Here is a 23,436-nt window from a genome sequence, read left to right as displayed (position 1 = left end):
CAAATACTTAGTTCATACTGTATGTACTGAGTATATCGACATAGCTAGTTCGAGGCAAGGGGTGGTTGATTAATGAAAAAATATAGGGCACCATCTCTATAAGTCTGGGAACATAAGCACATAAAAATTTCCATACTGGATCAGACCAATGTTCCATCAAGTCCACTGTCCTGTCTTCTGATGGTGGGTAATGCCAGGTGCTTCAAAAGGAGTGAAAGAATAGGGCAATTATTGAGTGATTCATCCCCTGGCAATGAGTTCCAAAGGTGGACTGTGCATTGTGTGAAGAAGTATGACTGTTTTAAACCTGCTACCTATTGATTTAATTGGGTGACCCCTGGTTCTTGTGGTGTGCAAAGGGATAAATAACATTTCCTTATTCACTTGCTCCATACTGTTCATGATTTTATAGATGTCTATCTTATCCTCCCCCCTTTGTCATCTCTTTTCTAAGATGAATATAAGGGAGCAGTATGATTGCTCAGAGCTACAATATGAAACAGGAGAAAAGCCTGTTGAGAGTCTTTGGGTTAAGTTTAGAGGTGCGAGCAACAAGGGTGATGTCATGGTGGGGTAGTATCTTTTACTGGACCAACTTCTGTTGGTGGACAGTACACGCTTTCAGGCTTCACAGAGCTCTTCCTCAGGTTTGGGGAAGGAAAACAGAGTGTCTGAGCTTAATACAAATTGGGACAGATTATTATAGATCTCCCACTTTCCATCTCCCAACTCCATTGAAACTTATCATGATCTCATCCTATATATCATGCACAGTGGTAAAAAAAGATACCTCTTTACTAGTAGAAAAGTACAGTAAGAAATTTTCTACCACAGTTTATTGCCAGGACCTTGGCTGTTGTACAGCCTCTCTTGGATCTGTTAGCAGGGTTCATCTGTTAAGTGACCTGTGGAAATTATCCTAAAGAGATGGAGAGCTCTTTGGTGAATGAATAAATTCATAAAGAAATGCAAATGATTGAGCAGTAGTCTGCTGTTGTGCTGTTTTATTAACATCTTTATATAATCAAAGATGCATATCACTTTGGTATGTAAATGCCGTTGACACAATTCATCAGTGCCGTGTGTTGCAGCAAGGTCATGATACAGACTGAGCAATGCCAGCATACTACTATGTGATTAATGTAATGCCTCTCTGCAATACCCTTTGACTCTTTATTGACTCCTCCCTATGACTCTCCTGGCTGCTGGGAAGGAGAGGATAATAGTATTTCCTTTATTTTCCGCCTATTTCCATCATTCTGGGCTGATAAGAGGAGATGGGTCTTTCTTCTCTTTTCCCTCCTCCCCATTCTGGCTAGTGGGGCAGGGAGAGGAGGATTTCCTCTCTTTTCCTCCTTTCCTATCACCTCCCACTGCACTTTGGTGACGGTTGGGAAAATCAAAGAAGGCTCTTGGTGGTTTTAATCTGTTTAGCTGTGCTTCAGTCAGTGTGGCTATTACTGGTGTGATTGGTGCTGCAGTCAAACACGTAAACACTGCAACTGTGGCACTGAAAAGGTATATGTGGCACTAGAGTCATAAGTTATTTATTATAGATGTAGTGATGTCCTGGATAATCAATTAATTGTGATTATAGAAGGATGTCAGGAAGACATTGATGTCTTTTGGTCTTTACCATCTTCTATTTTAACAAATGCTTGGCTCCCATGAGAAACCATAAGATTGAGGATCAAATGCATAGGAGTTAATTTCACCATGGTGATGACAATTTTGGTTTTCCGACAGTGAAGAAACTGAGTAACCTCTGCTAGTTGAAAAAAAATGCACGTTTCTTCATTTTCCTCTGGAAAAAACTGAATATCTGAAAGAAACTGGAGCTGTATCGTGTTAAACTCCATGGGATTGAGAGGGTTAAAAGCTAAAATATAGGTTGATTTATTTATCTCTCATATGTAAATGTTTGGGACAACAGTGGGGCGCTCTCTCTCTCTCTCTCTCTCTCTCTCTTCCCCCCATATATATATATATATATATATATAATATAAACAATGTTTGTTTCCCTCTCTGTTGTTGTTTTTTTAACTCCGAAAATACAAATTAAATTACATCACAACATATTCAGACTTTTCACATGGATATATGCATTAAATCCAAATCCACAATTATGTGACTATCACTCTATAAAATATTACAGCTTCGTCCTTTTCCCCTGCTATATTAATCCTTGCGAATTATATGGGGACAACATTTAGATATGTGACTTGTTTGACATTTCTGGGTTTTATATTTTCTGCCTTCTGTTTGTGAAACTTTAAATGCAGGGTTTATTGCCTTTTGGGTTCAGTATAGTTGTCAAATCACTCAAGGAGATATAGTAATTTTTTAGTGTTTTAAAACAAGTCTTTTTAAATTAAAATTTCAATGATTAGTTAAACTGAGATGAAAGAAACTTTAATCTGAAAAAATAATACAGATGGCTAATTGCAGCCAACATGAACATAGAGTACAAATATTAGAACATGGTAAGAGTTTCTTAACAATCATTAACATTTTATGAGAATAAGTCTAATAAGCAGTCCTCATCAACTTATAAAAATAATCATTATTTTATTCACTTGATAAAAAAATAAAAAGATTGAAGTACCAGACTGCTATGAAATATGCTCCTCACAGTAATTACAGATGGATAATAATTATATTTTGCACTTGCAGTCCTGGATGCTTGCATCCAAGGATCTTAAGATGTTTCACAAATATTAATTAAGCCTCACAACACCCCCGGGACATAGCTATTATTATCCCAGTGATACAGGGAGGAGGGGGGAGAATTAAGGAACTGAAGTTACAGGCCTGGTGTTCAGAAATGTTGAACAACTGCAACTGAAGTCAGTGGGAGCTGCTAGTGCTCAGAAATTCTGAAAATCAGGTCCAATGTGATATGACCAAGGTGACATACAAAGTCTGTGGCACAGCTGGGAATGGAAATCAGGATGCCCATTTTGCTCCAACCACTGGAAAACTGTTCTTCTTAATAATGGAGGTAGGAAAACCTTTCATCCTGATTTTTAACCTGAATTGTAGAACTCCAGCTAGCTCTCAAATAAATTGTTAAAATATTCAAGTAAACAGAGGGCAAGCCACCTGGCTAACAGGTTTCTTGCTCTTTCTTTTTAAATTGTAGCTGTTTTATCTTAAACTACAGAACAGGTTGTGGCTGGGCCAGGACAGGGAGGATGGCATAGTGGGAACAGTGTTTACACCCCTGTATAGGAACCATAGTGTGGATGAGGAGCACGAGCTGAAGAATGGGGAGGCAAGTGGCAGGTCTACCCTTGCAAGGGTAGACCTGCCACTTGCCTCCCCATTCTTCAGCTTCCCGCTCCTTACATAGGCAAAGTACAGAGGGGAATGCATACTGAACTCCTGTTGCAGAGTGTGTTACCCTGAGGACTCAGAAGTTATACTAGCAGGGCCCCTCCACATGCACACATCTTAACTTGACTTTAAAGTAAGGGTTGACAAGACTCCTAAGGGACAGATTTTTAAAGGTATTTAGGTGCCTGAATAAATTGGAATATGACCAGGAGGCTGCTAGACAGCTCTCTAACACCACATTCTACAGGCCATTATCCTCTGATCCCACTGAAGATTACCTAAAGAAACTACACCATCTGCTAAAAAAACTCCCTGACAAAGCACAGGAACAAATCCGTACAGACACATGCCTAGAACCCCGACCAGGGGTATTCTATTTGCTACCCAAGATCCATAAACCTGGATATCCTGGACGCCCCATCATCTCAGGCATTGGCACCCTAACATCAGGCTTGTCTGGTTATGTAGACTCTGTCCTAAGACCCTACGCTACCAGCACTCCCAGCTATCTTCGAGACACCACTGACTTCCTGAGGAAACTACAATCCATCGGTGATCTTCCAGAAAACACCATCCTGGCCACTATGGACGTAGAAGCCCTCTACACCAATATTCCACACAAAGATGGACTACAAGCTATCAGGAACAGTATCCCTGATAATGTCACAGCTAACCTGGTGGCTGAACTTTGTGATTTTGTCCTCACCCACAACTATTTCACATTTGGGGACAATATATACCTTCAAGTCAGCGGCACTGCTATGGGTACCCGCATGGCCCCACAATATGCCAACATTTTTATGGCTGACTTAGAACAACGCTTCCTTAGCTCTCGTCCCCTAACGCCCCTACTCTACTTGCGCTACATTGATGACATCTTCATCATCTGGACCCATGGAAAAGAAGCCCTTGAGGAATTTCACCATGATTTCAATAATTTCCATCCCACCATCAACCTCAGCCTAGATCAATCCACACAAGCGGTCCATTTCCTGGACACTACTGTGCTAATAAGCGATGGTCACATCAATACCACCCTATACCGGAAACCTACTGACCGCTACACTTACCTACATGCCTCCAGCTTCCATCCAGGACACACCACACGATCCATTGTCTACAGCCAAGCTCTAAGATATAACCGCATTTGCTCCAATCCCTCGGATAGAGACAAGCACCTACAAGATCTCTATCAAGCATTCTTAAAACTACAATACCCACCTGCTGAAGTGAAAAAACAGATTGACAGAGCCAGACGAGTACCCAGAAGTCACCTCCTACAAGACAGGCCCAACAAAGAAAATAACAGAACACCACTAGCTGTCACCTTCAGCCCCCAACTAAAACCTCTCCAGCGCATCATCAGAGATCTACAACCTATCCTGAAAGATGATCCTTTACTCTCACAGATCTTGGGAGACAGACCTGTCCTCGCTTACAGACAACCCCCCAACCTAAAGCAAATACTCACCAGCAACCACACATCACTGAACAAAACCACTAACCCAGGAACCTATCCTTGTAACAAACCCCGATGCCAACTCTGTCCACATATCTATTCAAGTGACATCATCATAGGACCTAATCACATCAGCCATACCATCAGGGGCTCGTTCACCTGCACATCTACCAATGTGATCTATGCCATCATGTGCCAGCAATGCCCCTCTGCCATGTACATTGGCCAAACCGGACAGTCTCTACGCAAAAGAATTAATGGACACAAATCTGACATCAGGAATCAAAATACTCAAAAACCAGTGGGAGAACACTTTAACCTGTCTGGTCATTCAGTGACAGACCTGCGGGTGGCTATATTACAACAGAAAAACTTCAAAAACAGACTCCAAAGAGAGACTGCAGAGCTAGAATTGATATGCAAACTAGACACAATTAACTCCGGTTTGAATAAGGACTGGGAATGGCTGAGCCATTACAAACGTTGACTATCTCCCCTTGTAAGTATTCTCACACTTCTTATCACACTGTCTGTACTCGGCTAGCTTGATTATCACTTCAAAAGTTTTTTTTTTTTTTTTTTTTTTTTTTTCTCTCTTAATTAATTGGCCTCTCAGAGTTAGTAAGACAACTCCCACCTGTTTATGCTCTCTGTATGTGTGTATATATATCTCCTCAATATATGTTCCATTCTATGCATCCGAAGAAGTGGGCTGTAGTCCACGAAAGCTTATGCTCTAATAAATTTGTTAGTCTCTAAGGTGCCACAAGTACTCCTGTTCTTCTTTTTGCGGATACAGACTAACACGGCTGTTACTCTGATAGGTGCCTGAAGATACAGACGGGAACCTAGTGGGATTTTTAAAAGTACCTAACTCCCATTTAAATCAATATGAGTTAAGCACCTGAGCACTTTTGAAAATCCCACTAGCTGCCTGTTTGTACCTTTTAGACAGCTAAGTACCTTTAAAAATCTGGTCCTAGGCTCTTCCTGTGTTCAGAAGGCAGAGGTGCATCATCAGTTCAGCGAAAGCACTTCAGCATGTGTTTAAATCCATCCCCCTTCAGCATGTGCTTATCTTTGACTTTTAACATGTTTAAGCACATGCTAAAGTGCTGTCCAGACTAGAAATGCTTTCCTGAATCAGAGCCTTAGATTCTTATAATTAGACCAGCATTTTACTAGAACATTGAATGTGGTTCCTTTTTTATTTATTTATTTAAAGCTCCCAGCTTCTGTTATTACCTAGGATCTCTGCTTTCATTTAAAAAAATAGTTTCTAGTCCTCATAGTTGCAGAGGAAAGCTTGAAAACATGATTCCTACAGGTTCCACCACCAGATGGCAAAGAAAAAAAAACACATTATTTTTAAAAATCTGATGATTTTTAAGGCAATCTTATCATATTTTAGGGAGGTTAGCAATATTGTGTTTGGAACTTGGTACCACATACAGGTTTTTTTAGTGAACACATGTCCATGTATTATGATAAATTTTCTGTACCATATACACAACCAATAAATAGTGAACATCTTATAATGAGACATACCCCAATAAGATTGATATGGATGTATGAGCATTGTTTGGTTTTGGTACGAAACAAAATAGAGCATGAACAAGTATCCTTTTGAGCCTCTGAGAATGTGGAAAGAGAAAATCAGAAATGTTAGACTTGGTCCAAAGACCAGTGAATGGGAGCTTTTCCTTTGACTTTGATGGGTTTTGAATCTTGCCCATAAATTAGGGTTATATTTCAGGTTCCCCAAAAGAGGACACTGCTGAAAGGGAGCTGGAGGACATATTTGGGGTGTGTGGGAGGTGTGTGTGTACTCTAAGGGGGTACTGGGGGGGTTACTGTGAGGGGGTGTACTGTGAGGTGGTATTTGGGGGGTGCTGGAGGGGTGTGTGTACTGAGAGGGGTACCTGAGAGGTGCTGGAGGAGTATGTGTACTGGTAAGGGTATTTGGGGGGTATGGAAGGGGTGTATGTGTGTACTGGGAGGAGTACCTGAGGGGTGTTTGGAGGGGGTACCTGTGACCTCACTCTCGAGATGGAGGCAGTCAGCGCCTCCCTGCGGGCCTTTCCCCTTCCCCAGGGCAGGGAGCCAGGACTTGGGTGGGTGGGATCCGGAAGTTGCGGCTGCAGGAAAGGGACTAATTGGGGCAGGGAGACAGCTCTTTCTGAGCTGCAATGTCTGCTCTGCGAAAATCCCGGACATGGCCTCTTATTTGAAAAATCTGCCCAGACAGGGGGCAGAGGATTGAAAAAGAGGTCATGTCTGGGAAAATCTGGGCATATGGTAACCCTACCATAAATCCCATCTACTTCTTGAACATTACTGTTGCATTGAAGTTTTCTTTTCCTGAGTAATGCATTCCCTTACTTTGATGTGCAGCAGTCTATATTTTCAAAGGGGCATCTGTCTTGTCATCAGCTATTAGAGCATGTATAGTGTTAATATCACTCAACTACACAAATACTTTTAGGTAGAGAAAAATATCCACAGAACACAGCCATATAATACAATTAAGTGAAACAAAGAAATAGCATGTAGTATTAATTTGTAATGGATTTATTTGTGTTCAGTGCTTTGAAAATTTACCACTCCAAGACTCTTTAAGTAACTGATTCCAGTCTCATTTATGCCAGTGTAACTCCACTACCTACAGTACAGTTCATTTTGATGTATTATGGTATGGGATCAAAATCAGCCTCTAACTCCCTAAATAAGTATAGTTTAATAAAAATATTAAAAATAAACATTGTATGGCTTATGTATATGTTGTTTAATATTAGACATAATCTTCAGACAGTCACTTAGTTGAAATAATCTTTTTTTTACAAAATGTATAATTATAAAATGATTTACATTTAAGTCTGTCAAATTATTATAGGCCTTGGAAACAATACTGTAGAACCAAATCTTGTTGTCCTTACTCACGTTTAGATTGTACCCTCCACATGAATTCTAGCACATCTCCCCAGAGTGGGGGAGACAACTCTGAAATACTGGGATCCTGTGGAAGTCTCTCCAATAGCGTTCCATGTGGACACGGCTTTGTGTTGTCATCCCAGTACTCTTGAGAACAAAGTAATGGGATTTTTAATTACTATACTGTGAACAGAGCTCAGTTTTACTTCTATCAAAAGTTTAAAAAATTGACTAAGTGTTAGTGTCCTGAGGGTTCTTTCATTGGTTCCCTCTACTAATTCAGTCTCTGGGTCAGGTAATGCCACTGCCTGAAGCAAGGCATACAAAGGGGGAAAGGATCAGATCCTGAATGAGAAAATGTGGTTCTAAAATCTGTCTTTAGGTACAGGAGTCTTTTTCTGTTTCGTACTCAGACCTAATCTGAGCTAAAGTTTCCTGACACAAGGAAGAAAGGAGAGCAGCAGAATACGGACCCTGGACTTCAGAAAAGCAGACTTTGACTCCCTCAGGGAACAGATGGGCAGGATCCCCTGGGAGAATAACATGAAGGGCAAAGGGGTCCAGGAGAGCTGGCTGTATTTTAAAGAATCCTTATTGAGGTTGCAGGAACAAACCATCCCGATGTGTAGAAAGAATAGTAAATATGGCAGGCGACCAGCTTGGCTAAACAGTGAAATCCTTGCTGATCTTAAACGCAAAAAAGAGGCTTATAAGGAGTGGAAGATTGGACAAATGACCAGGGAGGAGTATAAAAATATTGCTCAGGCGTGCAGGAGTGAAATCAGGAAGGCCAAATCACACTTGGAGTTGCAGTTAGCAAGAGATGTTAAGAGTAACAAGAAGGGTTTCTTCAGGTATGTTAGCAACAAGAAGAAAATCAAGGAAAGTGTGGGCCCCTTACTGAATGAGGGAGGCAACCTAGTGACCGAGGATGTGGAAAAAGCTAATGTACTCAATGATTTTTTTGCCTCTGTCTTCACGCACAAGGTCAGCTCCCAGATTGCTGCACTGGGCAGTACAGCATGGGGAGAAGGTGACCAGCCCTCTGTGGAGAAAGAAGTGGTTCGGGACTATTTAGAAAAACTGGACGTGCACAAGTCCATGGGACCGGATGCGCTGCATCCGAGGGTGCTAAAGGAGTTGGCGGGTGAGATTGCAGAGCCATTAGCCATTATTTTTGAAAACTCATGGCGATCGGGGGAGGTCCCAGATGACTGGAAAAAGGCTAATGTAGTGCCCATCTTTAAAAAAGGGAAGAAGGAGGATCCGGGGAACTACAGGCCAGTCAGCCTCACCTCAGTCCCTGGAAAAATCATGGAGCAGGTCCTCAAGGAATCAATTATGAAACATTTAGAGGAGAGGAAAGTGATCAGGAACAGTCAGCATGGATTCACGAAGGGGAAGTCGTGCCTGACTAACCTAATTGCCTTCTATGATGAGATAACTGGCTCTGTGGATGAGGGGAAAGCAGTGGATGTGTTATTTCTTGACTTTAGCAAAGCTTTTGATACTGTCTCCCACAGTATTCTTGCCACCAAGTTAAAGAAGTATGGGCTGGATGAATGGACTGTAAGGTGGATAGAAAGCTGGCTAGATCATCGGGCTCAACGGGTAGTGATCAATGGCTCCATGTCTAGTTGGCAGCCGGTTTCAAGTGGAGTGCCCCAAGGGTCGGTCCTGGGGCCGGTTTTGTTTAATATCTTTATTAATGATCTGGAGGATGGTGTGGACTGCACTCTCAGCAAGTTTGCAGATGACACTAAACTAGGAGGCGTGGTAGATACACTAGAGGGTAGGGATCGGATACAGAGGGACCTAGACAAATTAGAGGATTGGGCAGAAAAAAACCTGATGAGGTTCAACAAGGACAAGTGCAGAGTCCTGCACTTAGGACGGAAGAATCCCATGCACTGCTACAGACTAGGGACCGAATGGCTAGGTAGCAGTTCTGCTGAAAAGGACCTAGGGGTCACAGTGGACGAGAAGCTGGATATGAGTCAACAGTGTGCTCTTGTTGCCAAGAAGGCTAACGGCATTTTGGGCTGTATAAGTAGGGGCATTGCCAGCAGATCGAGGAACGTGATCGTTCCCCTTTATTCGACATTGGTGAGGCCTCATCTGGAATACTGTGTCCAGTTTTGGTCCCCACACTACAAGAAGGATGTGGAAAAATTGGAAAGAGTCCAGCGGAGGGCAACAAAAATGATTAGGGGTCTGGAGCACATGACTTATGAGGAGAGGCTGAGAGAACTGGGATTGTTTAGTCTCCAGAAGAGAAGAATGAGGGGGGATTTGATAGCAGCCTTCAACTACCTGAAGGGGGGTTCCAAAGAGGATGGAGCTCGGCTGTTCTCAGTGGTGGCAGATGACAGAACAAGGAGCAATGGTCTCAAGTTGCAGTGGGGGAGGTCCAGGTTGGATATCAGGAAAAACTATTTCACTAGGAGGGTGGTGAAACACTGGAATGCGTTACCTAGGGAGGTGGTGGAGTCTCCTTCCTTGGAGGTTTTTAAGGCCCGGCTTGACAAAGCCCTGGCTGGGATGATTTAGCTGGGAATTGGTCCTGCTTTGAGCAGGGGGTTGGACTAGATGACCTCTTGAGGTCCCTTCCAACTCTGATATTCTATGATTCTATGATTCTATAAAGTCTCATTGGCATCAGTGACTTAAGGGTTGAATAGGAACCTGTTTCCCTTCATGCCTTTGACAATCTTTAGACTGGAAACTGATCAGGCCAGGGACTGTCTCTTACTAGCTGGACGTGTTTATGTACCAGAGCCATGTTACCCCTCTCAATCCCAGCATGTGGATTTCTTTTTTTTAAATAAAGAATATTGGTCCCACAGCATTCATGGGTGGGAGGAAAGAACCGTTTGCCTCCATGTTTTCATTACTCTGCATGAATTTAAAAAAATCTTACAATAAATAAAACATTGTGCTTTGAATGATGACATTCTGTGAATTTGATTTTTCTTTTCATGCCATTTAGCACTCCATGTAACGTATGATGTATTAATTGAAAATTGTCAAATGACTAACAGTAGTGAAGTAGAGTATACACTGCTACCCACTCATTTCTTTGTTTGAGATACAAAGGCACACCCACCTGCATAGACACCAGTTCAGATGATGGTAATAAGGGTGTTTAAATTCCATGTTGAACCTGTTCCATGGAATAAATAAAGAACTTAAGTTTTCCCTGCTTTCAAACAGGCACTTTTCACCAGGGTGAAAACGTCAATTAAAAAAAAAAAACTTAACTCTTTTTGCTCTGTTTTGGCTTTTTATTGAAGCCCATGCCCAGCAACACTAGTCATTTTCTTAAGAAAAAATGTGTAAGAAAATAATTGCAAATGCAGTAGCTGATGGGCTAAATGACAGGCCAAAATGGTCAAAGATGTATCCACCCAAGGGAAGGAGAAAGGAGTAGACATCCTCAGAGAGGGAGTTCCATAGATCAGTTCTGAATGGCTTAAACTGGAGGAACAGCAAGGATCAGCTGGTCTATTTCAGTTGCCTAAGAGGAGCGAGCAAACTGTTCCGAGAAAGAAGAAATACAATTATGTTTCGGAAACAATCCAGGTTATCTCTGATGGTCATGGTGCCTGGTACAACCACTAACAGTCTGTGAATCTGATGCATGTAGAAGAGGCTCTGTAGTCAGCAATATGTGACAGGGTTTGTTCTTGTTTAATTTTATTATTTTTCATTTAGTACATAAAAGCAGGAAAATCATATTTTGCAGATTCCATGCAATGTTTAACAAATTGGTATCACACCACCAGTTCATATGATGATGATGATGATGATGCTTTCATTTGGAGAAGCAAAAATAACTTTAAAATATTAACAACATTTGTGTTAACATTAATAACCGTCAGCTCTTGGCTCTGCTGTGAAGAAGGAAAGTAGTATCGTCCCCATATAATAAATGAGAAATATTAAGTGCTAATAGACCAGGACTGACATTTTTCAGAGGGGCCTAAGAGCATTAGTGCTCAGCTCCAGTGGCCAGGCTTCAGGTTGTGGAGGAAGTCTCTGGCAGAAACAAGAATAAAACCTGGATATCCAGTTTTCCAGTCTTATATTTCAATTCTCATATATTGACACCTCTGTTGATAATATACAACAGCAGACCAAAGTATGTGCATTATTTAAAAGTCAGAATCCCTTTTGGTTTCATCCGGTTAAAACTATTGTTCAAACTATCAGGACTGTAGCTTTTCTTGGAAACAGAATTCAGTTCTGTCAGAAGCTCTGGGATTGCATAAACCAATTTCTGGCATGCATTCATCCCAGGGCACCTGTTGTAACAGCACAATAAAAAGGCATCTTTCTTTATTGTACTGCCAAGAATGCAGTGATTGATTAAAATTAAAAAGAAGGGGGGTGATTGGCGGACATTGCAATCTGTGTGATGAATGCTTTTTATTTTGTTTTGTGCTTAATGCTCTCACGTTTCCTTCCAGCTTTGAATTAAATATATATTACATAGTTAATTTATTATTTTCAGGCCAGCAGTATTAATCAGTCCATTTTCTGTGTTGAAATGCTGTGCAATATTTTTGGGAAAAAGGTGAAGATTGTCATTTTAACAGGTCTGTATTAAAATGTATATATTTTACATTCTGCCACAAGAATGCTATTGTATAATACATTTAATGATTAGGCAGAACAGTGGGAATAATAAAGATTAGATGGCACAGAAATAACAAGTGTCCATGGGTATTCCTACACAAAGGAACTCTGAACTAGGAAAGGGCTGCCATTATATTAACTTACGGCTTGATTCTGCCACCATTACAGTGACTGAGTAGTATTTTAGTCCTAAAGTAGCCCCATTGGAATCAATTGGTCTATTCAAGGAGTAAGCTATAACTTTATGTAACTAAGAATGGCAAAATCTGGCCCTCATTTTCTGTAATTCCTACCTTTGCAAGCAGTCCTAGGCACCTATATATCCAGGTAATAGTCATCTATAAATATCAAAAAGAGTCTGCATCATCCTCCTAGATTAACATATTACCATGGTCTAATGTCATTCTCATAAGTGTCACGTTTATGTAGTTGTTGCATGAATCATGAAAAATGGTGAATGGCAGGTTTTGCAGAATTTGGACATAGATATAAGTATATATTTTATATACCTTTCTACTAATCACTTCCAAATAGCCCCAACTTTCAGATATTACAATGCTGTGATAAACTGATTCAGCTTATGTTTTACACTAGCAGGACACAGTAGTGGTTTTCCTATATTATATCTGTTGCTTTTTGGATTCTTGACCTGCCCCCATCCCCCTCCAAACTCCAGGCCAATCTTTGCTGTCAAGTTAAGGTCCTCCTACAGCATTTAGATTTATACAGACTCTTAAATGCTGGTATATAAATAACACACATGGATTAAATTAATTCAGAAGTGGTTTTGCATGATTGAAATGCGTATTTTCATTACAATATATTAAAATAATTGTTCAAAGGATATCTGAAACATCATTAAATATCGATTCTGCTTTTATTTTACATGTCTGAAATGTTTCTTTATGAAAGGCAACATATAGATACTTTTCATGTTCTGAATGAGCCATTTGTTGAATATGTTACTCTTGACTATAGAAAACTTTAATAGTTATTTACTTGAGTTTTTATGAAATTATTCATTTCAACCATGAGATACTTTGGCTGAACAAATTTCACACATGTGCATAGTAATTACTTTTATTTTGGATGTGTAAATAATGCAGATGTCATAACTGATTACAGTATTTTCATTACTCCAGCCGGAATATTTCAAGAAGACATTGACTGATAACACTTGACATGTTGACATTTACTCTGTCTGCAGGAATGGTTGGCTCAGGGTATTATTAGTGACTTGAGATAGCAGAGCATAGGTTAACGGATCAAATCCAGTCCAGCTTGGTAGTGACAAAAGTCATTATGAACTATTCGATGGCTCTTTGGTGGCTTATGAAAAGCAAGTTGCCAGTCTATAGTTCCTGGAGACATGAATCTGCATCAGTAAGCTATCAATGTTATCTGATCCCTTTGCTTGAGGACTCAGCAGAGAAGGAAAGATTGAATGGAAATGAATGTTGACAGCACTCTCATCTGGCATCGAGGCATGGCACAGAACTCACAACCAAGGGGGAGCAGCAGCTATGGTGGTGTTAAGCCACATTTACACCTTCTCAGCTGGGGACTCATCCAGAGCCCTGCAATGGCCCTTGTGTAACTTAGAAAACCTTCTCTGCAGTGCTTCATCCCTGTGCCAGTATTCCTCTCCAGTCCCAATCCCTAGCACACCCCTACACTGGTCCTCAGAAGACAGCCTGTGACTGCCTTTCTCGGGTTTTTGTGCTGGGGAATACAAAGTCTGCAAAGTCTGTACATACAGATACATGTGTGCACAGACAAGTAAACTGAAGTTCTTCTGAATTAATTTGGACATGATGACAGCATTCCTTTTACGAGACTGTCTCGTCATGCTGTTACAGCCCAGTACATGTTTTTTCTTCATAACATCACATGGCTCTGGTTGAAGAGTGAGAATGATCTGCTTTCACTCAGAGCTCAGAGATAAGACTGCATCTGTGGCAAGCAAGCATATTATTTTGTCAAACTTTTTTCTTTTCATGTCCTATATGTGTAGGTTTTAGTAAAGTCAGTACATTGATTATGCAACCCATTTTTTCTTTAAAAATATTTGTGATAAAGTTGGGAATCTTTTGTTCTGTTCCCAATAAACTCAACACAAAGGAAACAATAACCACATATATGTACACATGCTGTTTCACACGTTCTCCATTGTCCTTTTTATGCCACCCATTTAAAATAAATGAATTGTCTCAATGAAGGAAAAGGTTAGTAGAAAAAATAGTGGGAGTTTAATAATGGTTTGTTTAAAATGGGAAGTGATATATGACCACTGTATTTGTTGGAAGGATGGTAAGATAGTGAATCTGGCAAAAAAATTCACTAACTGACATGGGGGAATGTAATTTACATCTCCCTGCACAAGCAGTTCCCCTTACACCCAGAGACATATGCCCCCAGAAAATGCCGATGAAGGTTTCTGCTTCCTGTCTTTTTACATTCATCTGACGAAGTGGGTATTCACCCACGAAAGTTTATGCTCCAATACGTCTGTTAGTCTATAAGGTGCCACAGGACTCTTTGTGTCTTTTCTGGGTCTTCTTTTGTAGACAGACATTATTCTTTAAAAAACAGGTTCTCCAGTGACTTCATTCACTGTCCTGCAACTCACCAATGAGTTGTTCAAGGACTCTCTTACCTCTGATGTCACAGTTCCACCAAGAGGAAAAGGGAAGGCAAAAACACTCTTGGTTTGAAGCACATGCTTGATACTGCACAGCATAAAGGTAGCATAGGGAAATCCTTTACTGGCTTGATTCTCCAGCTTTAGAGAAGCTGCTCATCAGAGAGGACTGAAGCACAACTGTCCTAATAGACTGCAAAATCTGGCTTAGTTGCCACTCCAGAGCTGGTGAGTATCCATAGGAATTACCTGAGATACAACAGATTAGTAACTGTCAGTAAAATTTCTTTCCTTTTTATTTTAATGGCAAGAACTGGAGTAACAGGCTGGGATTTAAAGTCTGTGAGTGTGCTGGATGCTGAGAGGATGTTCACAGTTCAGAATTAATCAAATTGCAGCACTATGATGTAAGGCTGAGATATCCAAAACACCCAAACTGCAGTGAGTTTCAATAGGATTTGGCCTCCTTAACTCACTTATGACCCTTTGAAAATCCGAGCCGAAATTTCTAAATGTAGTAAATTATGAATAGCCTGTTTTATGTGTGTTGGGATTTTTTATTGTTTTGTTTTTATGTTGTTTTTTGTAACATAACATCCTAATGTTTCTTTGGAAGAACTGATTAAATCTTCTGAAACACAAAATCTGAAACTTCTCAAATGAGACCAAAAAGCGAGGCTGCCTAAGAAATAAAACAGTTAATAAAAGTTGACTGTTCTTCCTACACACATACTGTGTTTAAAAAAAAATCTTTGTTACAGTTTGATTCACAACCACATAAACACTGAAGGATGAAGCTACCGTATCTGTGTTGTACTGTCTCCACAGTGGTGTTTTATGTGGGCAAACACAGTGATTGCCACCAGCAGAGGGCTGTCTTTTTAAATTACGTTTGCTGCTGTGAAACTATCCTGTGGTTTCAAGTCTTAGTTGTATTGTTTGTTTTCCATGAGTGATCACTGCAAAATAATATAATTCTAAACCAGAAGACCTGACTGATAAAACACTGAGCCAGATTCATGTAGAGATTTTGTTGGCTTATGTCTGGTTAACCTCTGATGGAGGATCCCAAAAGTGGAAAGGCCACCAAGTTTGAGAGACAAAGGGGACGAACAGTTCCCCAAAACTGGCCAGGAAGTGAGTGTGGCTTATGCAACACATCTTACCTGTAGCCTTCTCCACCAGGGCACTGATGAAGATCCAGCCATAAGCTGAAGCTGCTACTTACCCATGGAAATGACAAGGGAGGACAGTGGTGGAACAACAGTCTTCTTATCATAGTGTAACTCTCCATGGTCCTGTGGCACAAAGGGCTTCACTGGTGCAGGATGATTCATAGATTCCAAGGCCAGACAGGACCATTGTGTTCATCTAGTCTGAACTGTAATATCATTTTCTATGCATTGATGAAGATTAATACGGTATCTGTTTAAAACTACAGGAAGAATATTGTGGATAGGCAGAACATATTACCCACTATCTTGAACTGGCAGGAAAATAGATTAGATGAGCTAATAGGTTTTTTCCATCTTTAATTTCTCTTATCCTAAGGAATTCTGCATGTTCTAGGAAGATCGTATTCTTACATATAACATTTCCTTGATAGGCTCTCTCATAATTTAAACAAGTCTGTCCCTGGACAAAATGCCATACGCTCCACTTGTACAGTTACTTTCATACTTACAGAATCTTTTGTATTTATGTACAAAATTTGATTGCTTACTTTTGGTCCTGAATCAGCAAAGTACCTGGCTGACATCAATGGAACTGCAATTCAGTGCTTTGTTGAATTGAAGCCTGTTAGCTGTAACCCAAGCATAAGATGTTGGAGTAAAGTATCTGGGTCCTGGAGCAATATAAACCATTCCACCATGTGATTGTGGTATGCACTGTCTCTTAAAAATAAGAAATATTGTGGTACCCTGTTTACAAGGATTTGTCCTAGGACTAGTCGATAGTGTGTGGGGTAACTTTAAAACTTTTTGCTGAAAATATAGAAAATATAAAACTTCTTGAAATAATTTTACTGATAAAGTGCTTTTTATCTGAGTAAAAAATAGAAACAAAAGCTCTGAAGAAACTCAAATATGAAATTGCAGAAGTACTAACTATGGCATGTGACTTATTGCTTAAATCAACCTCTGTATCAGAGGACTGGAGGAGAGCTAATGTAATGTAGATTTTTTTTAAAAGGCTCCAGAGGTGATCCTGGCAACTACAAGCCAGTAAGCCTAATGTCAATACCAGGCAAATTTGTTGAAACATAGATAAACACAATATGTTGGGGAAGAGTCAACCCATCTTTTGTAAAGGGAAATCATGCCTCCCCAATCTATTAGAATTCTTTGAAGGGGTCAACAAATGTGTACAAAGGTAATATAGTGTATTTGGACTTTCAGAAAGCCTTTGACGAGGTCTCTCACCAGAGGCCCTTAAGCAAATTAAGCAGTCATGGGATAAGAGGGAAGGTCTTCTCATGGATCAGTATTGGCTTAAATGACAGAAAACAAAGAGTAAGAATAAATGGTCAGTTTTCAGAATGGAGATAGGTAAATAGTAGTGTCCCCACAGGGATCTGTAATGAGACCTATGCTGTTCATCATATTTATAAATTATCTGGAAAGGGGATAAACAGTGAGGCAGCGAAGTTTGCAGATGATAAAAATTACACAGGTCTGAAGCAGACTGCAAAGAATTACAAAGGGATCTAAAAACTGGGTGTCTTAGCAACACAGTGGAAGATAAAACCATTAGAAAAGGGATAAATAATAGGACAGAAAATCACATAGTGCCACTATATAAATCCATGCTAAGCCCACACCTTGAATACTGCATGCAGTTCTGGCCACCCCATCTCAAAAAAGATAGAATTGGAAAAAATACAGAGAAGGGCAATGAAAATTATTAAGGGTACGGAACAGCTTCCATATGAGGAGAGATTATAAAGAGTAGGACTGGTCATCTTAGAAAAGAGACGACTAAGGGGGGGATAAGATAGAGATCTATAAAATCATGAATGATGTAGAAAAAGTATTTAGGGAAGTGTTATTTACCCCTTTACATGACACCCAATGAAATTAATAGGCAGCAGGTTTAAAATAAACATGAAGAAGTACTTCTTCACACAATGCACAAGTCAACCTGTGGAAATTGTTGCCAAGGGATGTTGTGAAGGCCAAAAGTATAATTGGGTTAAAAAAAGAATTGGATAAGTTCATGGAGGGTAGTTTCATCAATGGCAAGTTAGTTGGGGATGCAAAGCAATATTCTGGATGCTCCTACATCTCTCATTGCCAGGAGCTGGGACTGGATGATAGGGAATGGATCGCTCAACATTTGCTCTGTTTTGTTCATTCCCCTTGAGGCATCTGTTACTGACCACTCGGATGACAGGATAGTGGTCTAGATGCACCATTGGTCTGACCCAGTATGGCCATTCTCATGTTCTCTGAACCCTTTTTAAAAGCTATATTTTGCAGGGATTCATGTGAAATTCTAATGTGTTCATGTAAATATTGGACCAGATTCTCAGCTGATTTAAATCAGTTAGCTTCTCCGCATTGATCTGCATTGAGTAAAGGTGGCACAGTCCAGCACTTGGTATAATTTACAATCCTCTTTGCCATTGTCATCTTTATTATCACAGTCATCAATAGTGCCCACTGTAATTAATGTAGAGCTCCCACTTCAAGGCTTTTCATCCTTTTTTCTTTTGTTTCTTCTGTTTTGTTTTGTTGTGGAAGCATGACAGAAATACATTATCCCCATATGTTTCATTGGGAAATGTTGTGCTAGCAAAAATGGCCAAAGTTAGAATCTTCAGATTTTGCTTTTTTGTCAGTCTTTATTGAGACTTAAAAGGAATCAAGATTTGAAGAAAATTAGTTCAGTATTTTTAAAGTTATGAATGTTTAAAATTCAGCAGTTCCATACATGCATATTAGAATTATTAGAAAGGTCTACACTTCTTAGGGCTTGTCTACACAGGGACACTCGAGAATTAATCCAAATTAACTTTTCGAGTGGATTAGTTAAATTGCATTAAACTCCTGTGTGGATTTTTATTTTATTCAGAATTAAAGTAGCTTTAATTCAGTTCAGCTTCATTCCCTTCCAACAAGAATTAACAATAAATCGAATTAACGTCACTTTAATTTTGAATAAGAGTATCCACCTGGGAGTTTAATGCAGTTTAACAAAACCACTTTAATTTCACACCTTTCATTAATTTGGATTAATTTTCCTGAGTGTTCCTGTTTAGACCAGCCCTTACTTTCCTTGCTTAGAATTCTCATTGAAATTAAGATCTTCCTTAAAGGCCAAGAAGGCTCTTATTGAGGAAAACTGATTCAGAAGGCATCTGAATTAGTGCAGTTCAGGAGCACATAAGCATCAGGGAACATCTGGCCACTGCAGCAGAGTCCTGTATTACACAGGACTGTATTCCTACTGTGAGTAACATTCCACTAGCTGAATAGATAGGGCCAGTCCAAGAAACTTTCAAGATCCAGATACAGAGAAGTTCTGTAAACGCCAAAGTAGCTTTGGGTTTTCTTTCTTTCCCCTTTCTTCCTTAAAAAACAAAACCAGGGAAATTACTGCAGGCAAACTAGCTTTACTACAACACTGAAACTGCAAAATCAGTCATTGAAAAGTCTAGAAATTTGACAAGTTTGGGTCACACTGATTTTGATGATGCTATGCTGATGCAGATCTGGTGCCTTGCATTCAGAAGCTGAACTTTTACAGTGTAATATCTACTCCACTTTGTGGCAGGAGGTAAGCATAGTATAAAACATGGCTAAATGGAATTGGACCTTTCCAGTCTGGAACAAAAAGGGGAAATTTTCTCATTCCAAAGTTTGGGGAGTAGAAGTTTATAAGAAGTTTCCATCCAATTTTGTTGGAAGTTTCCATCTCATTTGATTAGATTAGGTAAAGATATAATTTGCAATATCAGAAAACAAGGAGAAGAGAACACTCAGATTTGAGCCTTTTTTTAGAAAAGAAGTCTGTGACATACTGCATTTCAGTGTAAAAGGCTGTAGGGGCCCACGAGCTAAATGATCTATGGAGTCAGCACAACACACTTATAGTAAGTATCTTTCCAGTGCAGTTTCTGTATTTAAAGTTTCCATTATAAAGGAGTAAACAAAGCAGAGTAAAAGTCAGATAGCATTAAGTATCTGCATCCAGCTGGAAGAATTATTACAATGTTTTTACTGCAAACATCTGAGCAGCCTCCAGGCTAGTAAAGAAGTAATAATAGAAAATAACACAATGAATGTTGATCTAATTGCAGTTTACAATAAATAAAAATAATTATTGTAACTATTTCCATATAGGCACATTTTTAGCTGCAGTTTTACACACAAATTCTGCTTAGTTAGTTCCTCTGTAAGAGCAGAAATACTGGTCTATTCTGCAAAATTTAAATATGTAAAAGCCAGACAGCTATGACCTAAAAATTGGATGGGGGGAATGGTACATTGTAAGAACTTAGAAAACAGCACAAATCGCACTATTACCTTTATGTAAATGCTATTTATAAAGATGAAAGTCAGAAACTGTAAAATTAGATTCTGCATCCCAGTCTGTCAGCATTTGTTTGTATGTAATTGGTTACTAATGCTGTAATTATGATAATGAATTCCAGACTTTTTAGCATAATACTCCTGTATATGGGATTATATTCAATAAATTTATTTATAAGATTTATCCGGTCTTGCAATGGAAAGTCATAAAATGTACAGAATTTATCTCAGAAAGATTGCAAGATGCTCATGAACTTGCCTTCCACAGAACCAAACCTGTCACTTATTGCCTTTGTGGTTTTGTTCTTAAGTGGCACCTGTGGGCAATACAAATAATAAAAATTGCAGAGCACTTATGTTGAGAAACCTTTCCCATTGCTATTGGTGCTATTTTCCTTCCATAGTAATCCGTGTCTTAACTGCTTTGCTTTGTAACAACCTGAAGGCTCTTTGAAATTGAATATGTTCACTTAAAAGATAATACTGGCACACACCATATCGGTCTGTTGGGAAGACATGTAGAAAAGGAAAACCCTGTCCATCTTTGCAATGACAAAGAACACCTTGATATTTCTTTGAACTCTTTCTACAACGGGAACATTGTTGTTTTACAACATACAGTTGTATGGTCCTGTGATTGTTGATTGTTTTACAGATATATTTAAAGACACAGACAGAAACAGATAGTAATAATCTGCCCACTAAATAGCTGCAGACCCATACACACATGATAAATGCATCCTAAACAGAAGAAAATAGAGGATGGAAGAGAATTTATGGTGAGGTTAAGTCCTGGTACTGTTTGGCTTAGGATCTCTCAGATTAATGCTATTATGGTAATATGTTCTATATTAGCATAATGCATTAAGAACACCTAACCCTAACCCCCACAGCATCAAAGAGTTAATAGAAAATCAGCATTGAATAAGATACGACATAGGCATGAGAGTCCTGCACTTAGGACGGAAGAATCCCATGCACTGTTACAGACTAGGGACCGAATGGCTAGGAAGCAGTTCTGCAGAAAAGAACCTAGGGGTTACAGTGGATGAGAAGCTGGATATGAGTCAACCGTGTGCCCTTGCTGCCAAGAAGGCTAATGGCATTTTGGGCTGTATAAGTAGGGGCATTGCCAGCAGATCGAGGGACGTGATCGTTTCCCTCTATTCGACATTGGTGAGGCCTCATCTGGAGTACTGTGTCCAGTTTTGGGCCCCACACTACAAGAAAGATGTAGAAAAATTAGAAAGAGTCCAGCGGAGGGCAACAAAACTTATTAGGGGGCTGGCGCACATGACTTCTGAGGAGAGGCTGAGGGAACTGGGATTGTTTAGTCTGCAGAAGAGAAGAATGAGTGGGGATTTGATAGCTGCTTTCAACTACCTGAAAGAGGGTTCCAAAGAGGATGGATCTAGACTGTTCTCAGTGATACCTGATGACAGAACAAGGAGTAATGGTCTCAAGTTGCAGTTGGGGAGGTTTAGGTTGGATATTAAGAAAAACTTTTTCACTAGGGGGGTGGTGAAGCACTGGAATGGGTTACCTAGGGAGGTGGTGGAATCTCCTTCCTTAGAGGTTTTTAAGGTCAGGCTTGACAAAGCCCTGGCTGGGATGATTTAGTTGGGAATTGGTCCTGCTTTGAGCAGGGGGTTGGACTAGATGACGTCCTGAGGTCCCTTCCAACCCTGATATTTTATGATTCTATGATGGGCCTAGTGGTTTCATCCAGTTCCTGGTATTTCATAAATTCTTATCCCCAGGGGAAAGACTTCTTTAGATTTAAAGCATTAACTTACATTTTATTTTTTAGTGTCAAACTGATATTAACTGATTTGGCTCTAATCATTAGTACTGCTAGTCACATTTACTTCATTTTCTAGTCATGTGGATGTCATATGTATTTTATAGGAATCCACTATAATCCAGAATTCATTATTGTACAATTTAAATAAAATGCTGCTAATTGTTCACAGTACAAGACAGTATATATGCACTCTGTAGATTTGTTTACCACCTGTAAAGTATGAGGACTTTTAACACATTTACATAAATATATATTCTACAACATAATTTTCTCTAAGCCAAATGTGACAGGGACATGGGGAAAGATTTCTGTGCGGACAAGAATGGTGCAGCAAATCTGGGTGTTATCAGATAAGTAAATATTTTGGGTAACTGACTATTTAGAGATGACAGACATATGGAGATGTTTATTTGAATAGTTTGGCAAGGTGAGAACTTGGCTGTTGAACAAGGTCAGGGCTTGTATGTTGAACTCTAATGCTGTATATATGACCAAAATAACAATAAGGCAAATAGAAATCTGTTGATGAAGTTTTCGTTCTTATTTTTCAATTGCCAGATCTACATCAGCTTGTATAAATATCCCCTGTTAGAGGCTATGGCACATTGTAAAAGACAGCATAATGCTGCACAGTGCCTTCTTTAGTAGCTTTAATGTTGGTGGATTTATAGTTATTTATTATTTCTATAGTATATAGTAATTCCACACAGCTCTGCATAGACTAGGTTAAAAAAAAAACAGATCTGTGCTCTCAAGAGTTTACAGTTTAACTCAGACAAATACTAAGGAAATATTCAGGCACAAGAAGGTGTAGAACACTGTCAGTTTTTCACAAGTCCTAGTGTATATAGAGTATATTGAAAAGATTGACTATTAACCTTTAAACATTTCTAAAGTAAAACATGCCATTTTCTTGTTTCGACAAATGTCTTGGCATGATCTCATTATTCTTTGAGATTTATGTTTTTAAAACATTTCCAACAATGACTGTTTTGTGCAGGAACTTTTGTTGTTACTATTTATTGCATGTGTGTTCTTGTTTGTGGATGTGTCCACATACATTTCTTTTCTCTCCACTCTGTCTAATATGTAT

General features: G+C 39.5%; 1 protein-coding gene across 1 annotated transcript in view; it reads left to right on the top strand.

Annotated features, from left to right (window-relative positions):
- The window catches only part of ARSJ (arylsulfatase family member J), a 58,925-nt gene that overhangs the window by 32,942 nt on the left and 2,547 nt on the right, over positions 1–23,436 (top strand). The gene's annotated exons all lie outside the window — the stretch shown is intronic.

Source organism: Malaclemys terrapin, chromosome 5 (genome assembly GCF_027887155.1).
Source record: "Malaclemys terrapin pileata isolate rMalTer1 chromosome 5, rMalTer1.hap1, whole genome shotgun sequence".
Lineage (NCBI taxonomy): Eukaryota > Metazoa > Chordata > Testudines > Emydidae > Malaclemys > Malaclemys terrapin.
Note: the sequence above shows the minus strand (reverse complement) of the source record. Positions and strands in the feature narration are given on the sequence as shown.